The sequence below is a fragment of the Sander vitreus genome, chromosome 3 (genome assembly GCF_031162955.1).
Source record: "Sander vitreus isolate 19-12246 chromosome 3, sanVit1, whole genome shotgun sequence".
Taxonomy (NCBI): domain Eukaryota; kingdom Metazoa; phylum Chordata; class Actinopteri; order Perciformes; family Percidae; genus Sander; species Sander vitreus.
Genome location: NC_135857.1, coordinates 2,226,675 through 2,248,386, shown reverse-complemented (window position 1 = coordinate 2,248,386; position 21,712 = coordinate 2,226,675). Strand labels below are relative to the sequence as shown.

General features: G+C 39.7%; 1 protein-coding gene across 1 annotated transcript in view; it reads right to left on the bottom strand.

Moving 5' to 3' along the window:
• LOC144514792 (protein furry homolog) overlaps positions 1 to 5,677 on the bottom strand; it is a 66,251-nt gene extending 60,574 nt beyond the window's left edge. Inside the window, exon 1 of the mRNA XM_078245651.1 lies at positions 5,550 to 5,677. The gene's annotated coding sequence lies outside the window, so the exon portion shown is untranslated. The remainder of the gene's footprint in view (positions 1 to 5,549) is intronic.
• Between the last annotated feature and the right edge of the window lie 16,035 nt (positions 5,678 to 21,712).

The following is a 21,712-nucleotide window of genomic DNA, read 5'->3' as shown; positions in this document are numbered from 1 at the left end:
TGAATTACAACAAGCTATGAGCCTGGTCCTGACCTACTTCAAAACGTCCTCGGGACAAGAATCATAATGCTGTTGTTATAGTAAATAAGCCATGTCTTCACAACATCTACAGACATGCTTTGTGTTTGGGGTTGAAGGACATGATCCAAAGCCAGTAGACCAACAGTAGGAATCCTTATTATTACACACACACGACATGTATATTATCCACTAAAACACAAACAAATCAGACACACCTGCGTACGCTCACTCTAATCCAGTTACAAATGAGCCTGCTCAGTTTATCAAGCGTCTAAATGTGCACATTTAAAGTGATTAACTTTGTGTTTGGTGTAAATGTCTAAGATTTAGATTTGAAATTGTTGACCCCGCTCTCAGGGCTCCATTGTGTACTGCATCTTGTGCCACTTACTGTTTATTCTTCTGCATATATTAATGTTTAGTTTTTGTTAGAATTAATAACAATAAACATCTTACACAATGAGAAACCTGAAAATTCAAAGCTTTCTAAGCACCTGAGACACATGCTACTGTGTAATGTAGTAAAAACTGTAAATGACAGGAGTCAGCGAAGGATGTTGCAGTAATAGTGCACCCTCTAGTGTTCGTCAAAACTGCACTGACACAACTGTAATCAGCCATGCAGTTAACACACATGTACACACACATAACACACAGTTAGGCCTACTTGCTTGTCAATCAATGACCTGAATCTGGCAAAAAAAAAAAAAATGCAATCCATCACCATGATACCAGCACTCCCTGTCATCATTCAGTAGGAAATACATGCGTGTAACTGGGTTTTTATTCATTTCTCTTTACCAAAAATAGTTGGCCATTGCATCTATTGACAGATACAAATGGAGCTGATACAACTTTCTCAATCTAATGAACCATATTGCAATATTTTAATATGTCAACAATAAACAACACAAACTCAACTTTGTAACATGGCATCATGACTTTGCGTAAACATACACGCCACTTTCCTAAAGCCAAGTGCCATGTTATCTGTACGCATTTTGAGCTATCCACGTGTATGTCTACGCTGTATACAGCGGATGTAAACATACACACCACGTGGTGTTGTATGTATGGTGTATAAGGTTGTGTTTAGGAAAAGAACATTGGGGAAGGCTTTATTAAAAAAAACGGTTGATAAACGCCACACGCGGGACGCTTTCCGGCTCTCCTGGGTGAAAGTCCTGTGTTTTACCCATCCACCACCCCAACCAACCTCCGTCCTTTCGTACTACTCACTATAGCAATAATTCACATGTAAAATGGCGTTGATAAACACGCTAAAACAACGATTATTGCGTCTTGATAACATGCAAAAACGGCATACGAATTGGCGTGTCATACATACGCCACTTAGTGAGATCAGTCTGCAACTTTGAGACAACTAGCTGATCAAAGCTAGACTAGCTTTGTGACAAATGTTCTAATGTACCTCCCAACTGAATTGTTTGAGCTATATCAACAGGATTTTGCAGATTATATTGTGACGATGGTTATTATATTACAATTAAACTAAAATAGATGTAGAAACAAAAAGGTAGATTAGCAAAAAACTCCCTCTAGATCTTATGCACTTACAAATAATAGTGAATCTAAAGCTACAACTTAGACTCTGCTTTAAGCATCCAAGAATACTGAAGTTAAACAAAAAAACAACAAGAGCAAATCCATTATCAGCGATGTGGAAATTCAGCGATTATTACTTCTATATAACAAACTGAACTAGGGCTGGGCAATATATCAATATTATATCGATATAGATGTATGAGAATAGATATCGTCTTAAATTTTGGATATCGTAATATCCTGATATGACATAAGTGTCTTTTCCTGGTTTTAAAGGCTGCATTACAGTAGAGTGATGTCATTTTCCAAACACACCAGACTGTTGTAGCTGTTCTATTATTTGCCTTTACCCACACAGTTATTATATCAACATAACTGAAGATTATTTATCAAAAATCTCATTATGTGCATATTTTGTGAAAGCAACAATAGTCAACCCTACAATATAGCGACAATATCGATATTGAGGTATTTGGTCAAAAATATTGGGATATTTGATTTTCTCCATATCGGCCATCTCTAAACTGAACCAAATACTAGTTGACTTAAGTTAAAATAAAATCTACTTCCAACTGTGAAGCTGTCCTATGTTTCATGGCATGTATCACAATGTGGAGCAGGACTGCCTGGACTGAGAAACAAGGACGGAGTCCGCAGGCGCTGAAACACCCTCTGGCTGAGACAGAAGGCTGTTTCCATGGTGAGACACATTTAGATTTGCACAGGCAGAGCAGAACACGATGAATAATTGATAGATATCAGGCCCTAAAGTTAGCACAAAGCAACTAAAGGTTAATTCCAGCTAGGCTCATGCTCATGGACTCTTGAATAGCACACTGATGCAACAAGTAGACAAACACACAGCCCACTGTGGGAACTGATGCTGGCTACAGACTACCAACTGTTACGCAACACACTTAACAACTTCCAGTGAGGAAACACTGGTGTGTATGAATGTGCCACTGAAGTGCATTTCACTTATCTGTTTTCTCTAGATGCTCAGAGAGTAAGCAACTTTAAGCGGCGGTACAGAGAGTGCTGTTTAAACATTTACAAATCTCTTGAATGCGAAGTGGAAAGACTTTACATAATGACAACCTAGTATGGGATCAAGGCTGTCATCCTTTTACAACTTTTACAGGTCAGGCATACAGTACTGCAGTATCCTGATCTCGGCCATTTGATCAACTCATCTCCACATTTGACATAATAACTTCCCATAACAGGTAGGCCTCAGGAAAACACTGATAAAAAGCCAGTGTCTACAGTGAATAATCATTCAAATGGTCACCTGTTCTCTACACAGTTCTGTGCCTGTGTTGTCAACACACATACAGTAAGGACCATTTAAGTAGGGCTGGGTATTGTTCAAAAATATTCAATACCGGCACCGATACCAATACTGTGCCTTCGTTATCAGTTCCTATACTATACTTTTTTCGATACCAATTTCATAAAACAAAAAGAAATTACAACATTACACATTACAGCACAAATCTTCTTATTTTTTTCTCTCCTACTACATGAGCCCCGTCTCTGTATAACGTTGAGTTTTTCCTGCGTCTCTACGACTTCTTACGTTAGACAGCCAATCAGCAGCATTATTAGATCTTGGTAGAAGCATGCTGCATGATGAGATTTACTCCTTAGGGATTGAAATTGGGTATTGAATGACGAGGCATTTTTCGATACTCAATATTTTATTGGCAATTCGGTCGGTGCCTAAAAAGTATTGAATTCGGTACCCAGCCCTACATTTAAGAGCTGCAAACAAGTCCACAGTCTGCACCTGTTCCCTGCTCTGGTGCCTATTATCCACCTGGGGAGGGAGGGGCTCAATGCTGAACACATGCAGCCACTGTGGCCTCTGAAAACAACAAGAGACCAGGGGAGGTGAACACCATGCATATCCAGTTACAGTGAGGTGATTATGTTCTTATGCTTTTGTGCATCAACAGGATTGCTTCACTTCTGCAGGGGGGAAATCACTTATTTGCAGTATTGCTCCTGGTGGATATTCAAATGTTTGCCCAATGTCAGCATGGTACACTTACTAACTTCAAAGTTCATGTTCATTATCGATTCAGTCTTTTTTGGCAGGTGGATAGCCTAGGGCTTTATCTGAAGAAGGAATCATGAATATCAAAAAGGAAAGAGATGTTAAGTTGAGTCGTTGAAGCCCTCATTATATCCACTGCCTGCAGCCATGCTATGCACAAACTCTCTCATGAGGGAGGGTTGAAAATCTTTAAAAGTACTCATCTTCTCTGCTAAAGACGTCTCGATAATCTCAGTACCAGCCCCTCTTGGAGGTCTTTAAAAATGAATTTCTAGTAACTTTTAATGGTACAAGTAGGTCGGTGTTTTTATTGATTACCTTAACCTGCCAGCTTAAAGACAACATCTTTTATCTCTAACTGAAAAGAAGGGCTGCTACTGAATTCTAAATAAAAAATGTTCCGTCTCTTTTTACAGTATTACATTAATATTGACAGTAGTGAAAGTATTATTTTTGAAGCAAACGTTCCCAGAGTTTATAGGTGAGAAACATTTTGTTTGACATTAACATGCAACAAAAACTGCAACGTACGAGTTTTACTGGTGACAATAATAAGTCAGTTGGAGTCAACGTTATTTATGAATCGCTTCTGCACAAACAGGTTTATTCTGTTTATGTTACAGAAATAGGAGTACCAAACAAAATACAAGTGTCAACTGAATTTGTGTGCAGAATGAAGTTGGAAAATCAAGTCAGAGTTTGAGAATAAAACTGACACTGTGACATTCTTGTGATGGTGGATCTGTAGAGATAATAGACTCTCAGTTTTACATGCAATACATACAATGCTTGACTTTCCGTGTTGCCTCAGGCTATTCTAAAGAGCCAATAGGGGTTTTTTTTTTGTTTAATGCAAGTTCATCCTAATTTAAAGGAGACAATAGTATAAATGTTTTGGCTAAGGCGGAAATTGTATTCGCCATACTGCCCAAACTGTAACCACTGTGTTATATCTACTTGTTTTATACTTGTATTCCTAGAGATATAATATATCCCTGTAATGTGTTGATTGAGAGAAAGAACACAGAGGGTGACATCTACTGAAAAGTGTACACATCAAAAAGTCCACCATTGCAATATGCTACTCTAACAAATGAAAAACAAAGTAAGCATCCAAACATCCATCAAGGGTCACCAGCAGGCTGAAGTCTATCCCAGCATGCATAGTGTCTGACAGGGCTAACACATCCTAATCATTGTACAGTTTCACATCTTTATTTCCAGCTGAAGGAATCCCTGTTTGATCATTTAGGAAGTTGCTGGGAAAAAAAGTCCATTTTAAGGGCTTAGCTACATTTGCCGACAATGAATAGACCCACTTGATGACTGTGCAATCAACATATTTACCAAAACCTTTTTTTTTCATCTTAACACATCGCCCTCTGCGGGGAATAAGGCTGGTTTTACGGACATTTAGCTAAAAGAGATAAGCATATTCAGTACAGCATGCAGTGTTCCAGTAACACACGTTATGCTTAAAGATGAACCTCACTGGGACTTTCGTTTTTAGAATGCAGGTGTCATACAAATGGGCTTTAGAACAACACGCTTTGGTTGAGCGGGAGTTTGTTTGTGTTTTGCGAAACAAAATGTGGCGACATTTTTTATTATCCCAGTGTTACAACTTATCTCCATTTAAGACTTCTTATCGCTCGTCTATATTTACAATTCCTCAAAACGCTATTTAACAAGACTCCAACTCCAATATAGAGCAATTATAGCGACCAGACCATAATGTCAAGGTTATGAAAGGCCTCATGTTACTGGAAAACCACAGAGAGAAAAAGAAACCGTTTTCTTCCAGCTTAAAAACAACACTTACAGCAACAACACACGAAAGATAAAATGCAGAGAAAGCAGAAACTTCAACAAACTTGTTAACGGTTGAAAAGATGATAAATACCTTCGACTACAGCAGCAGGTGCGTTGGTTTGGCTTACTCCATCTCCACTTGAGAAATGAGTCAAGTTTCAGCCTCCTCCGCGTCCCTCCAGGCGATGATCCACTTGTTCAGATGCACTTCTGTGCCTCGGTCTGGTCTCCCTCCATCAGCTCTCAGAGATAGGCCCCGCCCCTAGCTCTTCTCTCAGAGATAGGCCCCGCCCCTAGCTCTTCTCTCAGAGATAGGCCCTGCCCCCGGCTCTCTGGTGGCCCCGCCCCCAACAGGCAACCTGCTCATGTCCTCCTCAATAATTAAGGAACATGCAAAGCATTGGCTTTCTTCAATCGGCATGATGGCCTGGCTCAGGTCCTGGCCCTGTGGTTTAGCTTTACAGGGAAGCCTACTCTAACCTACACATCTATATCCCAGTTATAATAATACGTTAATTTAATATAGCACCTTTACAGACAAAGTCACCAAGTGCTTCACAAGAGAAAAACATGTTGGAAAAAAAGACCCAATAACAGTAAAATAAAACCAAAAAAACATTAAGTAGAGGCTATAGCATATGCTATTTTAACACATTGGGTTAAAAATATTATGAAATGATATGATACATTTCGCTATTGTGTTAAACAGAGTCAGTAGAAAATGTAATAGATATTTATATGGAAAAAAAATACAGTCAAGATATTTTTTTAAATATGTAATTGAGGCCTTTTTTTTTATTTATAGCCCTTAAATCATGATCAAATTAAAATGAATAGCCTTGCAAATGTATTAAACATGCATTTTTATCGCTAACCCTTTTCAGCTGCTTTTTATTTTTTATGCAAACAGCTAATTTGTATTTCTATATATTTATTTATTTAATGTTTATTGTTATAGGGTCATACAAAGCATGGACCAAAGCCACATACCACAGCATTTGTGGCCTAGGCTTGTTTTCAACACTTGGCCCGATGGGCTTTTATACAAATACATAATTCAGGAGGAAAGAAATCATTAAATCAATTAAAAACACAGACACTGTTACAATGAAGATACCATACAAGCTAAAAAAACCAAAAATGTCTGTCTAAATGATGTCTATGACTGATCCCCTTTTAAAAACTTTCTCAAAAGTTTTTCCACATGCCGAGTTACTGTGTGTCTGCAGTTGCAACTATATTGTACACAGAACTGGTGCACATTGAGAGTTTGGCTTCCAGACTCAATGAGATTCCTGGCCTATCTGCCATTTCTATTCCACACTTTTGTTTTAGTTGTCCCTTCAACACGTGTTCAATGGCAGAGATGTTCACAAGTCATTTTTTGGAAGTCCAAGTTGAGTCTCAAGTCTTTGAGCTCGAGTCCAAGTCGAGTCTCAAGTCTTTGAGCTCGAGTCCAAGTCGAGTCTCAAGTCTTTGAGGGGCAAGATCAAGTCAAGTCTCAAGTCTTTTGCCACAAGTCCAAGTCAAGTCTCAAGTCTCTGGACATCTAATCTGTCCCTAACCCTGTACTGTTAAATCTTATGAATTGAAAGCATGTCATGTAGCTCCATCCATACAGTACAGTATTAAAATCAGTTGTGGGATAACTTTATGGGGTCTACTTAACACATCCCTCTAGCCCTCTGACCTGGTGAAATATTAACCTAAGTCTGTCACATCATATGGATACAACTATAAAGATACAATGTGCCTGTTCCCAGCATTAGCACAACACTTTGCGATGGTTAGCTTGTTACCTGTGATTATATATGCTAAATGTAACGTCTCTTTCACTCAAAGAAAATGTCTAATGTCGAAGTGGAAATCAAGAGAATAGTGGCAGCACCACACCAGTTACAGAACAACATGCATTTCCGTGTCAGTCCAAATTACGCACAATAAGCAGTATGAACTCACTGATGTAATGCCATTTATTTTCTAAGTGTTAGTAGGCTCAGTGAAACTGAGTCCACGCATGCGCCACGCATGGATGAAATAATGAAATAGTAAATAGGACTACAGTAACAGAAATATGTGCAGAATTAAGACAGTCAAGACGGCCCAGTGTTTGGTGGACCGGGTACACCTTGTTCACTTAATAGCCTACAAATCATCCACGGGATCAATTACGCATCACATGAGTTTGCCCACCCGACACAGCGTTTGTTCCTGGGGAGATGGATCCGTGCGTCCCGCCTCCTGTGCGCCATGGATGTCTGAGCCTCAGCAACCACTAACTATAAAGATACAATGTGCCTGTTCCCAGCATTACCACAACTCTTTGCGATGGTTAGCTTGTTACCTGTGACGATATATGCTAAATGTAACGTCTCTTTCACATTAGCGTGTGACTGACCAATCTGGGTGCGTTTGGAGATGCCTGATGAAGTTGGATTTATCTTGGTGCCACACACCTAGCATGTAGCTGTTAGCTTACTGACACTGTTTACCAAGTTATTGAAAGCAAAACTACGCAAGATCATTTCATAATTATAATATGACTGCGTGGTGAACCTATGAACCTAACTCATATTTAGACATCTGACGTTAAAGATTTGTGTTGTTAAAAATGACAGAGAAAAGAAAAACAGACATAAGATCATTTTTCAGTACACCAAAACGCCAAGTAAGTACATTAAGTCCTTATAGCAAGACAATTTGGTAACATCTTTATAAGAATGGGTGCTTATGGAAATACTAACGTCACTATGTCACAGGCAAAGGAGACAGAAAGAACTGAGGGACAGGGACAGGCGCGTAACTATCGGTAAGCAGGGTAAGCGATGCTTACAGGCACGGACCAATCAGGGACCACACTAGATGTAGCCTACTGCCAGCCCTGTTGGCTTTTTGCCAAGTCAACATGGAAAACAAATACCTGGCGTAATTTATCAAAGAAAATTCAACAACACGAGTCATCCACTCTACATAAAGCTGCATGTGTGACATGCGACCATTGGCGTCAGAATGGAACTATGGATAAGGATATGGAGAGGGACATACTTCATGAAGCCAGCTTTTGGAGACAGGTACTACACCGTGTGATTAATGTTACGCTCACTTTAGCTATGAACAACATTGCTTTTAGAGGACATAGGGAAAAAATAGGGGAAATGAACAATGGTAATTTCCTTTCTATCACTGAGCTCCTGGCAATGTACGACCCAGTGCTTAAAGATCTGATTAGCCGCCCTGCTCGCTCGATCAAGTACCTAAGCCCACTGATACAAAATGAGCTTATCGAAATTCTAGCAAAACATACTCAGAAAGACATTCTAGAAGAAATACGATCAGCTCCATTTTTCTCCGTGATTATGGACACAACACAAGATGTGGCTTAAGTTGATCAGATGAGCCAGATCTTTAGATATGTCATAATTGAGCGAGATGCTGTCGGTGTTGCCACTGATGTTACGATCAAAGAGTCCTTCACTGGATTTCGTGAAGTTAAGGACTCATCGGCCAGTGAGCTTATTAGGGAGATTGTTGCGTCTGTGGAGGACAACGACTTAGACTTTTCCAAGTGCAGAGGGCAAGGGTACGACAGTGCCACATATACAGTGGAGTCCAAGCAAGGATAGCTGCCAAGGAGACAACTGCCCTGTATGTACACTGTGCCTCACACAATTTGAATCTCATCCTTAATGATGCGGTGAAAATACAAGAAGTAAGGCAGTTCTTTGACATTGTTGAGCGCATTTATGTGTTCTTTGGGCACAGCATAAAGAGATGGGCAATGCTCTCAAATAAAACACATAGTGACGACACAAACAATGACTCCAACATAACACTGAAAAAGTTATGCCCGACTAGATGGTCCTCACGTTACGAAGCAATAACCGCTCTGAGATATCGGTACAATGATGTGATGAAGGCATTGGCAAACTTTCACTGACAAGCAGAAAGAAAGATGAACGGGAGGAGGCTGCATCGTTGAAACGTTTAGCAGATGCTGAGTCTTACTTTCTTAATGTGTGTAATGCCTGCCTTGATATTGTCATCTCTCAGTTGACCCAGAGATTCACCGGTTTACGATCAACAGTTGGCAATTTCATAGTTCTACTGCCCGAGACCCTTTGCGCTGCAACAGATGATGAACTGTTTTTGCAAGCAAACAGGCTGGTGGAGATTTACAGTGATGACATTACCACTGATTTCCCAATGCAATTGTTATCATTCCGTGCATGCTTGAAAGACCGTATCTCACAAATGAAAACAGTGCAACAGCTGACAAAGATGCTGATCGTCAAGAACAGCTGCATCACTGCGAGTTTCGGGGAGGTTTTGCTCTGCAGAGCGATCTTTTTCAAAACTGAAACTGATAAAAAGCTATCTCAGGAGCTCAATGGGACAGAGTCGTGCACGCCATCTGGATCTTGAGGATTTAATCCACAACTTTGCACAGAGGAAAGCCCGGAAAATGACGCTATAATGTAAGTGAGCATCTTTTTTATGTATTTAGACCTAGGCCTATGTGTGTGTAGTCATAGCAGTGAGTAACAATGTGTTATAGTGTGCTGTCACCAGCAGTGTTTTTTCATGTGTTATGGTGCGCATTCACCAGTGTTTTGTTTTTGTTGTGGTGCACGTAGGCTATTTCTGATTTTGTCATCTCATCTCTTATATGCTGTGTCTCTATGATCCTATCCTGTCCTATTCATTGTAGCCTGCTCGTGGACATTGCGTCATCACGTGCTGTAGTAGGGGGCCCGCCTTGATAATCCTGCTTAGGGGCCCGGTGTTGGCTCGTTACGCTACTGGACAGGGAGACCAGGGACAGTCTGGTGTAGAGTCTCAGGGAGACCAGGGACAGTCAGGTGGAGAGTCTCAGGGAGACCAGGGACAGTCAGGTGGAGAGTCTCAGGTAAGTGTGTTGATCTCAGTTCATATTTGTGGAGGTGTGTGTCTGTCAGGGTGAGCAGATGATCTTCACCAGTGGCTCACTAATTTACATTATGATCAGCTAATTTAACAAGTGTACAAAAGCATTGTATTTCTTTTATATGGGGCACTTTTTCAAAATAAGTCATTATGTTTTAAGGTATTTTTGTGGCTGATTTTAAAGAAGAATATTTCGTTCAATTTAGTCAGCTTTTTCACTGAATCAAGAGAAACACTGAAAAGAAGGATAATGGTACAGTCTCCATGCTACACTAGTGATGGCAGTAAGGCTTTCATCTGTGTACACATGTCCTCTACCAGTATAATTGTGGCTGTATTATTTGTGTCCTCTTCAAAAATTGCTCTTCAGAAATTTTATGTTTATTGTCCCCCCCTACTTTTAGATCAGATTTATGCCCATGGGTTGAGTCCGAGTCAAGTCTGAAGTCAGCTGTTTGTGCGACTTAAGTGTGACTTGAGTCCGAGTCCCCATCTCTGTTCAATGGTTGCACAAACAATCTATAAGAAAGGAATATGAAATAAGAAAATAATCTTTGTGACAGAATTCAGGGAATTTGTGCCACCACAGCTTTGCCTCCAGCAGTACAATATGGAAGAGTTACCTATTAGCTGCAACTGCGATATAAGTAAACACACAGATACAGTAGGATGTGTGTTGTATTGATTATATTACAGTGAGTGGGACGGTGTCACGTTGAACTTTCTGTGAAATTAATGCAATGAGGATCCAGCAGATGGCGTCAGAGAACATGATAAAAGTGGAAATATGTTTGAGGAGAAGGGGGTGAAGAGCAGCACCACTGATATGTACTGTATGTTTGGGAAATAATAAGCCTAAGGAAGGTGTGAATGAGTTTTTTTTTCTTTCTTTTTTTTCTGAGTGCTAAAGCTGTGATCCCTTAGAGGTTGATGGGGTATCAGCTCTCATCAACAACAGCTATGTCTCTCTGAGGCTTTCAGTTCACACATTACAAAGATCTTTTTTTTTCTTCTTTTTTTTTAAGATTATCTTTGGCCATTTTAGGCCTTTATTAGAAAGGACAGCTTGAGACGTGACATGCAGCAAAGGGCCACGGCCGAACTTGTGGCCTCTGTGGTAAGGACTGATCCTTAGTACATGGGGGGCACGCTCAACCAGGTGAGCTATCCAGGCGCCCCTACAAAGATATTTTTCACAAAGCAACACACACCTTAATTTTAACTTCTGGCACATCTATTAAAGCCCAGAGAGATGTGTGGATAGTATTGTTTTTAAGAAGTGTGGGTGTCTGAAGCTCCATTGTCAACTAAAGAAAACATCAAGTTGTATTGTGTGCACATATATTTCCTTGGTCATCTCCAAGGACTCGCACGTGGTCTGGTTGGCTCAGTGGGTAGAGCAGGTGCTTATATATTTAGAGGAGGGTCATGCCTCGATGCAGAGGTCCAGGGTTTGACTATGACCTGTGACGATTTCCTGCATGTCTTCCCCCTCTGTCTCGCCCCTTTCTCACCTGTCCTGTCCATTAAAGGCGGAAAAGCCCACAAAAAAAATCTTAAAAAAAATAAAAAAAAGTAATGTAACACATTGTAATGTATGAACTGAAAGCCTCAGAGAGACATAGCTGTTGTTGATAAGAGCTGATACCCTGACAAGGCTGGTCAATGGCTGGCCATCAGCCTCTCAGGGATCACAGCTTTAGCACTCAGGGAGAGAGCATGCTACTGATTCAAGATGATAGCATGCCCAAGAGCTCCGTCCAGACTAGGAAAACAAAATTGCTTTGTCAACTGTATGCACACACCAGGGTTGTCACGATGACAACAGAGCTCGACAGTACTAGTGATTTACGAGCACCAGGTGAAATACAAAACAAAACACGAATAACAACACATCTTTCTTTTCCATCTTCGAATAACCAACAAATAAACAGATATGTTCATGGAAATAACTGTGCTGTTCTGATAAGACCAGCATGTCTTCAACTTGAATGAAAAGTAGCACTGATGCAATTTGCAATTTAGCTTCGGAAAATGTTTTCCCGTGTGTTTTCTTTTCTGAAGTGAGCCAGGTGTTCTTGGCTGCAACATATTGGCTGTGGTGATAATTCTGTTAGGCTACCCATCAGTGACATAACACACCAGTGCCACTGTGCCACAACACAAAAGGACAGAATTCAAAGCAAGTGCATAACTCAGCACCGTTGCTTTGACCTGATCCAGGTGCTCCTTTTCTTGCATGCAGCACATGCAGGTAGATTTCAGCTCAGATGAAAGTCTGCAAACCAATTAAAAAGAGGTTCTATAAACCCACACAAACATGCATAAAATCACATTATCCATATCTTCTTCAAAGTAAGTCATGCTTTACTTTCCACTTGGGGGAGTGTATAGATTCAATGCCTACTTGACATTTTTCCGGGGGTATTCTGTGGCTGCTGATACTCCTTCATATACTCCATACAGGATTTTTTGCTATAATACGAATATAATACTCACCTTGGAAGCTACCTCACAGCTGAAAGTCTAAGGTATGATGACTCTTGATTCATGCTTTGGCTCTTGGAGAATACGGGTCTGCCTTTGAAACCTTACAGCACAAGAGCTCAGTCCCCCGCTGAGAGGTGGCTGTGGGGGGAGAAGGCACTGGAGCGCCAGGTCAGGAGTGTGGATTAAAGCTCTCATGTCTTGCAGGGATGCTTTGACTGCATGGATTGGGCTGTGCCGCACAATCCCTCAAACAGTATTGATGAGGCCACAGATGAGCTATGCTTCTTCAGCGAGCTCTGCTAAGTATTTGAACAAGGACAGGTATGACATTTATGTGACATTTTGGTGCCACAGACCTGTATGGATGTGTGGTGTATGAATAGATGGATAATGTGTCAGGTTTGTCTGTATTTTAGGAACATTATCTAGTTTAGACCAGTATTATAAAGCGGCACAGAGCTTAACATTAACATTGTTCAGATAATTGGAGTCGACTGAGATATTTGTAATTCTCACCAAAGAGAAAAAAAAGGCACAATTACCAGTGGTTTCTTGGAGAGAGGCTTTAAAGCAGCAGGTGATATTATTACTAATGGAGAGAAGAAAAATGAGAAATGAAGTGAGAGTGGATATTTTTAAAGACTAAGCAAGATCTTTAAGGCTACTTGAAAAAGCCAGGTATTAATGTCTAGTTTTAACTCTAACAGACAGCTGGTCAATAAAACTAATGGTTTTCAGACAGATGGAAAGTGTACCATTTGCATATAGAACCTGGGGAGGTGGAAAGACGCCACCTTACACCACTGATGTTTTTATACCTACATCTTAAGGGCTAAATACTCAAGCAAGTCTTTCAATCACTGGTTTTTTAATCGTCTCCAAAGCCTTACTTGTAAGCTGACATCTTCAAATGGCAGCAAGAAGTAACTGTTTATATCCAGAACTAATGTAACTACTAATGTAATGTAACACTCGTGTTTTCTGTACTAACCTTATCAAAGGATACCAAAGGGATGAGAGGTCTCTCAGGTCTCATTTAGTAAGGGTGTGATGCTTTTCTCCACTGCAGCCCTATTTTGTTTTGAGCTAGGCTGCTAAAACAGGTGTTTTTCCCCCCATAAATATCTTGCCTATTGTGGCGTTAAAACTATTCTGCCACCCTTATGTGGGCTCTAATGCTACCACAGCAAAAATAAGTGTTTATTGTGCATATCAATACTATTTGCACGTGAGCAGAGATGATCAATGCAAAAACAGTATGAGGATAATACATTCTGTAAGTGAAATCTACAGAATCTACATCCACCCCCCACATTGATGGATTCTCCTTCACACCAGCGGTCAGAAATAAATTCTCCTTCAGTGAAGGGACTGGAATTTATATAGAGAGGCCAAGGAGGGACAAGGCACAGTATGAAATTAAAAGACAATGTATTATATTATTCAGATAAACCAGTTACAATTGACTTAAGTGCAAATCAGGAGCTGGCAGCCTCAGCCATAGCAATGACTTCCATTTATGCACAGCTAGCCACTTGGTACACCATGCACGGCACACTGCAGCCCCCATGCATGCGCTGCACGACTAAGAGGATTTTAATGGGTTTTTCTTTCCACTTTAGATTTAGCAACAGAACCTACCGCCACTTGCTGGTCAGGACATCTATGGAGTCACACCTGTCTCGTTTGAATGCATTTTGCGTGGCTAGCGTTTCACAAACAACAATGTAGCCTTGAGGTGCCTTGTAAGGAACTTGACGTCCTGATCGTTTGCTTTCAAGATGTAGGCCTAGTGATTACTTGACACGCAGATGTTTGATCTATCTGTTTATCTACTTGTCACAAAAAGTTGCGGTCAAGGTGTAAAAAGACACAGAAGTAAGTTAAGTCAAGTTCAGAACTTTAAGTGCATGTGTATATATATATATATATATATATATAGTTACACTGTCATTAATAATGATCTGTGATTTGTGCCAGCATCCTAAAACATAGGGACGCTGGCACAATTCACAAAGAGGTAGTGCCACTGAGTAGTCTTCCAGAGATGAATACATCACTTTCATGTCTGTGAACATATGATGGATCTGTTCAATTTGCATGTTTTCCACTGGTGGCTACTTTGGACATTGTCATTTTTTATTAGGAATGTATTAGGCTGGGTTGTCAAACTGTTAATGTAATGTTATTTAGGTGAGTGATTACAAACATTGTAAAAAGAAATCAGGCTAGTGTGTTCCGTGTTCCCTGAACATCACTGTACTGTAAACTTTATAGATGGTTGAGTGTTGCTGCCTCACTGCTGTTGGGTTCTTATCATTGCTTGTAATAAATATGACGATCTTTACATCTCTGTGTCCAAATCTGACTTCATTTGCACAATCTACAATTGTTGCTTCTGATCTCTTTAGCCTTAATGTTTTTGTTGTTTTTATGATGGCTCTCCACATGTGAGGCAGCAAAAATGAATCAAATGGTATTAAATGAATATGAGTTTATAGTGTCATAAGCCTGAAAACAGCTGGAACATCTGTGAATGAGCAGCATCACTCTCACTGATAGGGACTCTTTGGGAAAGCAAAGGTGAGTACTGTGTATCATTTGTTTTGGAAATGATGCTCCAATTCATCATCCCCTCTCTGTCTGATTTCAATCTGCCCTCTGCCTGCTAATCTCCCCCAGGAGGGATGGCCGGCCTGGGCCTGGCACAAAAGCGTGCAAAAAGGCAGCTTGTTTATCTTTGATTTGACCAATAATCTGCTTCTCTGGAAATATAACACACCACAAGATGCCTCAACTTCAAGTTATGAGGCTGCTGTAAGAATCAATCAAATCACTTTGGAAGGGGGCTTATTTTTGGGGCTGTTATAGTTTACAATAACTGAGATGCAGAAGATCCTCAGAAGCTGAAGATGCAAACTATATACAGCTCTCAAGAGTATACAGGACTGACAGGTGGAAAGGCATCACAGACAAAACCAAAGCAATGTCACAAACTGTTAAATGTACACAACATTAACAGTCGTAACATAATATGGAAATGCCTCTGATTACATTAAAACTAATCTCTAATTATACTTGTCAGTCCATTAATTGACATGCAACTTAAAAAAGAGCACACACATCTATCTCAGAATCTGTACATTTTGCCGGGAGTATACAGCTCTGCATGTTTTTCACTGGTAGGGGAGGAATTTGTCCTCTGGTCGTCTCCAAATTTGATTACTGTGAATGGATCTAAAGGATGGAGGGCAGAGATATCAAATCATTATCTGCAGGGATATGTATCACACTTTGTGCTTTACACCAATTTGCCTGTCCTCAACATTTGCCTCACGTAACTGGATTGGACAACTTCAATCAGAGCCTCTATCAGTGACTATACATCTCTAACAGATGGCAAGTTGAAACTGATAATATTAAGAGAGGCATTTACCCACACTGAGTACACTTGCAGGGGAGTAAATGCAGACAAATTACACCATATCGTAGGCAATATATTCTTAATGTTCTTACAGTGCTTATAATGCCGCTATTACTCATGAACGTGATGTGTAATTCTATTTCAGTAAATCAAACAGGGCAGACCAACATTTTAATCTTCATATATCTTGCCGAATTAGTTGTCTCATATTTCTAACAGTGCAATATTCTCTCCCATTACCACAATCAAATGCATTGCTAATTACATCAGTGATGCTTTTTTAAATAATGCTTTAGATAAGTAGTGTAAACACTCAGTGGACCGCAAAGCCCTTCAGTCCAGAGGTTACTGCAATACAACTAAAATCCATTACAACTTTGGCAAAGCAATCATGTCCAGGTGAGAAGGTTAACACAAGCAATGAGGACATGCTTACTGGCATCTGAACTTTGTTTGCCTTCCAGTGTTCCCTGAGAACGACGAAGTGAGTACGTAAAGTGTAAAGTAAAGCATTCAATCGAGAATGGCGTAAGATATTGAGCCATGAGGCGTGATGGGCTCTAATATCTCAACATCTATTCACTAGATTGTCATGAAATTTGGTACACACATTCATTTCCCCCTCAGGATGAATCGTAATAACTTTGTTCATCCATTGACTTTTTATCTAGTGCCATCATTAGGTCAAAACTTCAATTTGTCCAAGTTTATAATTAAACGTGTAACAGTTGTGACATCCCCATCTGCCTCAGCTGGACTTTGTGTTAATTGTTAGTTCAGCAAATGTGAACATTCTAACACAATAAACTATGATGACGAGTAAACATTATAGCTGCCAGCGTTAGAACAAAGCACTGCTGTGTCTACGTACAGAACCTCTAGCATGGCAGTAGACTCTTAGACTTAGATAAAAAATCAAAGAAAATTCAAAGTACCTAGAGTCATACACTGCTAATACAGCTTTGACTTGAAACAGACAAGTGAACTGAACAAAGAGCCCAGTGAGATTACTACATAAAACAAAAGTGGAGACAGTTTGGCTCTCTTCAAAGTCCCTGCTCAGTGAGGACAGATGAATCAACAGAGCTTCATTCTGCTTCAAACGTCACGTTTCATTACATCTTTTCCTTTTTTCTACAGATCAGACGAACGTTTCTACACTCTGGCATCATCAATGCTGTATGAATTTGCATGAGGTCTGACTTTCATGAAGCCAGATACTAATGGTGACAATAAAGATAATGTCATACTGACAGCAATTTAAGTGATATTAATAACCATTGGGACACATTACTGTGGAAATACTGGACTGATATAAGCAGATTTAGTAAGTGTATCCCTGAGCACCATGAGTTATTACAAACACAGACAGGGGACATCAACTGTGAATGTGTATGTGTCTGTTTTCTGTGTATTTCTACTAACATGTTGGCTGTCTGCCTATAGAAGAATTCTAACTGAGTCACATTGAAAGTTGCATTTGTCTGATTCAAATTTCAAACACGCCTGATGATTCACAATAATTATTCTTTCACATTTGTCACATGGTGAAACTGGAGATGAAAACACTCAAGGAGAATGTTTTATTGACTCATACAAATTATTAGTATCAGAGGATTGTGATCAGTCGAAATACAAAGAGGCTAAAAAAAAAAAAACTGACCGGGTCTCAAAAAACTAGAACAAGACCAGAATCTGTGTTTATCATTTCATGCCACAGCTGCTGAAGGGCAAACTCCACTGAAAAAAAACTCACATGGTTGCTTGATCTCGTTGCCTTCATACTTTAGCAGCACAAATACAGCTCTTACATCTACAGTATGGTCCTACATGATAAGGGAATGAACTGGACCCCAGCTTCTTAGTCATAATAGCAGTTGTGTATTTTAGTAGTCATCAGAAAGAAACTATTTGAAGTAATTTTTAATCAACCCCTGACCCCCTCCATGTTGCAATTTGCTCTGTGTACTCTGCTATTTTAGTTTAGCTGAGTGGGCACTACTGGATCCACAAATGAATGTTTTCCCTTTATTAAATCATTCACGTTTGTTTGCTGCTTTTATTTCACAGTAAATTGTTCGCGGGGGAGATACTGTGGGCTGATTATGATGATGATGATGATTCGTACAAGATTTACGATAAAAAAAGTATGTACTCATGAGCACTTTGGATAAAAAGAGCCTATAAAATTGCATATATTAGAAACATTTATTTATCTAGACTTAGAATAAGAAACTTTGCTTTACCGTATCTTGCAGCACCTTTCCATAAATGTAACCAGAAGACGCGAAACAAACAGAAAGAAGCTTCATTTTTGATAAGATGATGAAGAAATGTAGAGCGAAATATAAATCCAGTGTGTATGAAAGACATTGCTATTCAGGTATAGCTACCATGCTGCTTGTTATTTGCCAACAGTTGTCAACATACTTAGCGGGGGAGGGAGTGTTCATGAGGTTTGTATTCTCTGTATGGTGCCACCATCACAGTGCAGATTCACAAAATAACAACTGTTTAAAGAGTGTAGCCTGGAAAGCTTTGAGAAAATGCTCAATGCACAAGCATGACAAATAACCAACATCAACAACAAACTCATACTAGTTGCTGCTCACAGTCAAACACAATTAACCTTTCGGTTTTTAGATTTCATCTTTGGAATTCTTCCTGGGTACTCAGGCTACGCATATTTAATTCTGCTCTTCATTAAAATACTTGTTTCAAAACTGCTCTCCCCTCTTCCACTCCACCATGTTATTCCTGCTAAATGGCTTCAGGTCGTAAGTTGAAGATATTGTTATTCATCTGGTCCAGCACTTCACTACAAACGTCCTCACAAATACTAATTAGTAACTATAATGTACTGAAGTCTATATTTTTATTATGCATTTTGGTTGGGACAAAAATGTCAATAGGTCATCAATAAGTGATCAAGGATTTAAAAAATATGACAGATTTTTTTGTACAGTAAGTGTACAAAAAGATCAACTGCAAATCAGATTAAGGCAGAAGTTTCTATTTCCTTTTAATCTGTAAGCCTTCTGATTTAATTCTACATAAAATACCACAAACAACATGCTATAAAAAGATTATGAGCTTTTCTGAAGTTTTATTTCTTACCTCCAACAGCAAAGTCAGAAACGTTTTTTTTTATTTTTTATATTCACAATTTAACACACAAAACAAAACAAAACATACAAGACGTACAAGGCATACTCCAAAACACAACCACACAAGTCAGAAACTTTTGATGTTAAAAATGAAACATATCCAAGCCAATGGATACGATGCTGTTTCCATCAGTGGTTCTTGTGTTTCCAGCCACTGTCACTGGTGCAGAAAAAGAACATTACCTTTAATAACACATGTCCATATGGATGAAGTACTGTAGTTGGATTTTACAAATGGAGTTGTGTAGCTTGACCTAATTGGCAAATAAAATGTTGGCATTAGGTGAGCTCCTCTACACAGAGAGTGCTGACTCTAACCTTGTGAGAAATACACAAAGCATCCATTAAACCGAACTGAATGGTCTCTGTACTGTGAAAGCCGGGCTCACAGCTGACTGTAAAAGAACTTCCGCTGTCACCTTACTATGATAAAAAAAAAAAAAGGTTTAGTTCAGTGAACACCATGTTACAGTCTAGATAATTAAATACTTCAAGTGAGAAGTTCATACAGCTGCCTCCTATTTTTGATTCCAAAAATGTAAAATGAACTGGTGCAGTATTTGCAGACTTTTCTTCATATCTCAGAGACAATAGCTGCGACTTGTTCTGCTCCGACTTACCCACACCTCTCAAAATAATTACATTTCACGCAGAGATGAAAGTGAACAGGTGGCCATTTTTCTCTGCTTTCTGTGTCTCAAAGATAAACGGGGGTTAACATGTGGGGGAGGAATTCTGACGAGTTTCATCATCATGTTGTTACACTTCACAGTTGCAGTACTAAGGCCCCTGCACACCGAGCTGCTTTGCACTCTTTATTTTCCAGCTATATTGAACAAATATGCTCACCGTCATCATAATGGTTGTGTCCTTGCTTGCACCATTTAAAAGCAGACCAGTGTTGAACAGTATTATTCTCACACACACTACCTGAATATAACATGTGCCTCAGTCAAGGCCTCTGACACTGGCCTCAAAATTGGAGTTGCTCCCCAGGTGCAGCAGGGTGGCTGCCTACTGCTCCTTAAAAGTTGGGTCGGGTCAAATTCAGAGGACAAATTGTCCACAGGCATTGCTAATGAACTCACAGAGCCACACCGTGCCTACATCATTAGTTTAAGTGCAATGGCTGTGCTGTGTACATTAATGTACCAGGCAAACACATAGTCACGCATAGTACTGCAGGAAAGGAAGACAGACTTGTTACTTGTGGTATATGACTGCTGGAGCAAAATCATACAGTGCACATTTTGGTTTATGACAGTAATACCGTACTATCCCCTAATCCCGCAGCTATGTCACACCTCCATACGTGCAGCTCATACAGTGTCAGGAACTGGAGGTGAAGGCTCACATAATCAAGTGCTCCCACTCCTTTCTCACTTTTCTCACAAACTAAGCTTGTTAAAGTTAATATGTTCCCTGAGCCCATAACTATCAACAGAGCTGCTGTCAGCCTCTCCCCAATCCTTGTAACTTTTTACACCAATGGCTGTAAAAAAAACAACACTCCCTACATCCACATCATTAAATGCCGTGGGGCCATGGAGACATGTAAAAAGTAACATTAACATTCAGGTCATAAAACAACTCAAGATGATGCTACCAACATCTGTTAGTTTAAGTGTAAATGCAGTAGTATAGTGATTTACTGTATGGTGAGGTTTTTTGGGTGTTGACCCAGTTTTCCATCTTATCTTTAGTGTTATGGTATATTGTTAAGTCAATAGAAAGTTGATCACACAAGGAATTACATATACCGTGAGTGTATATATCAGCAGACTCTACTCGCATCCTGGACCGCTAATAGCATCTCTCACCATCAGGCAGATGATACAGTGTCCCATGCTGCAGCCTGAACAGACACAAGCAGTCTGTTGTTCCCCTGCTAATACAACTGATTAACTCAGAATGATAGTCTGGGTCTCTGCTGCACACACACACACACACACACACACACACACACACACACACACACACACACAGCCTCACATACCCATTCTATCCTTTCCTTAGTTCCTATTATTTATTTGTGGTTACAGTATTTGGACAAGATTTTTTACCATGGTGTATGTCATTAATTTTGTATGATATATGATATATATTTTTTAATCCTGCTCTGCATTTTTTGTGTGTGTCCTTGCTGCTGTGACTTTCATGTTCAAGATACATTTTCCTGCAAGGACAATCAAGTTTATTTAATCTGATCTTTTTTTTTTTGGAATAAGCAGCTGGTGGAGGGTAAGTGTT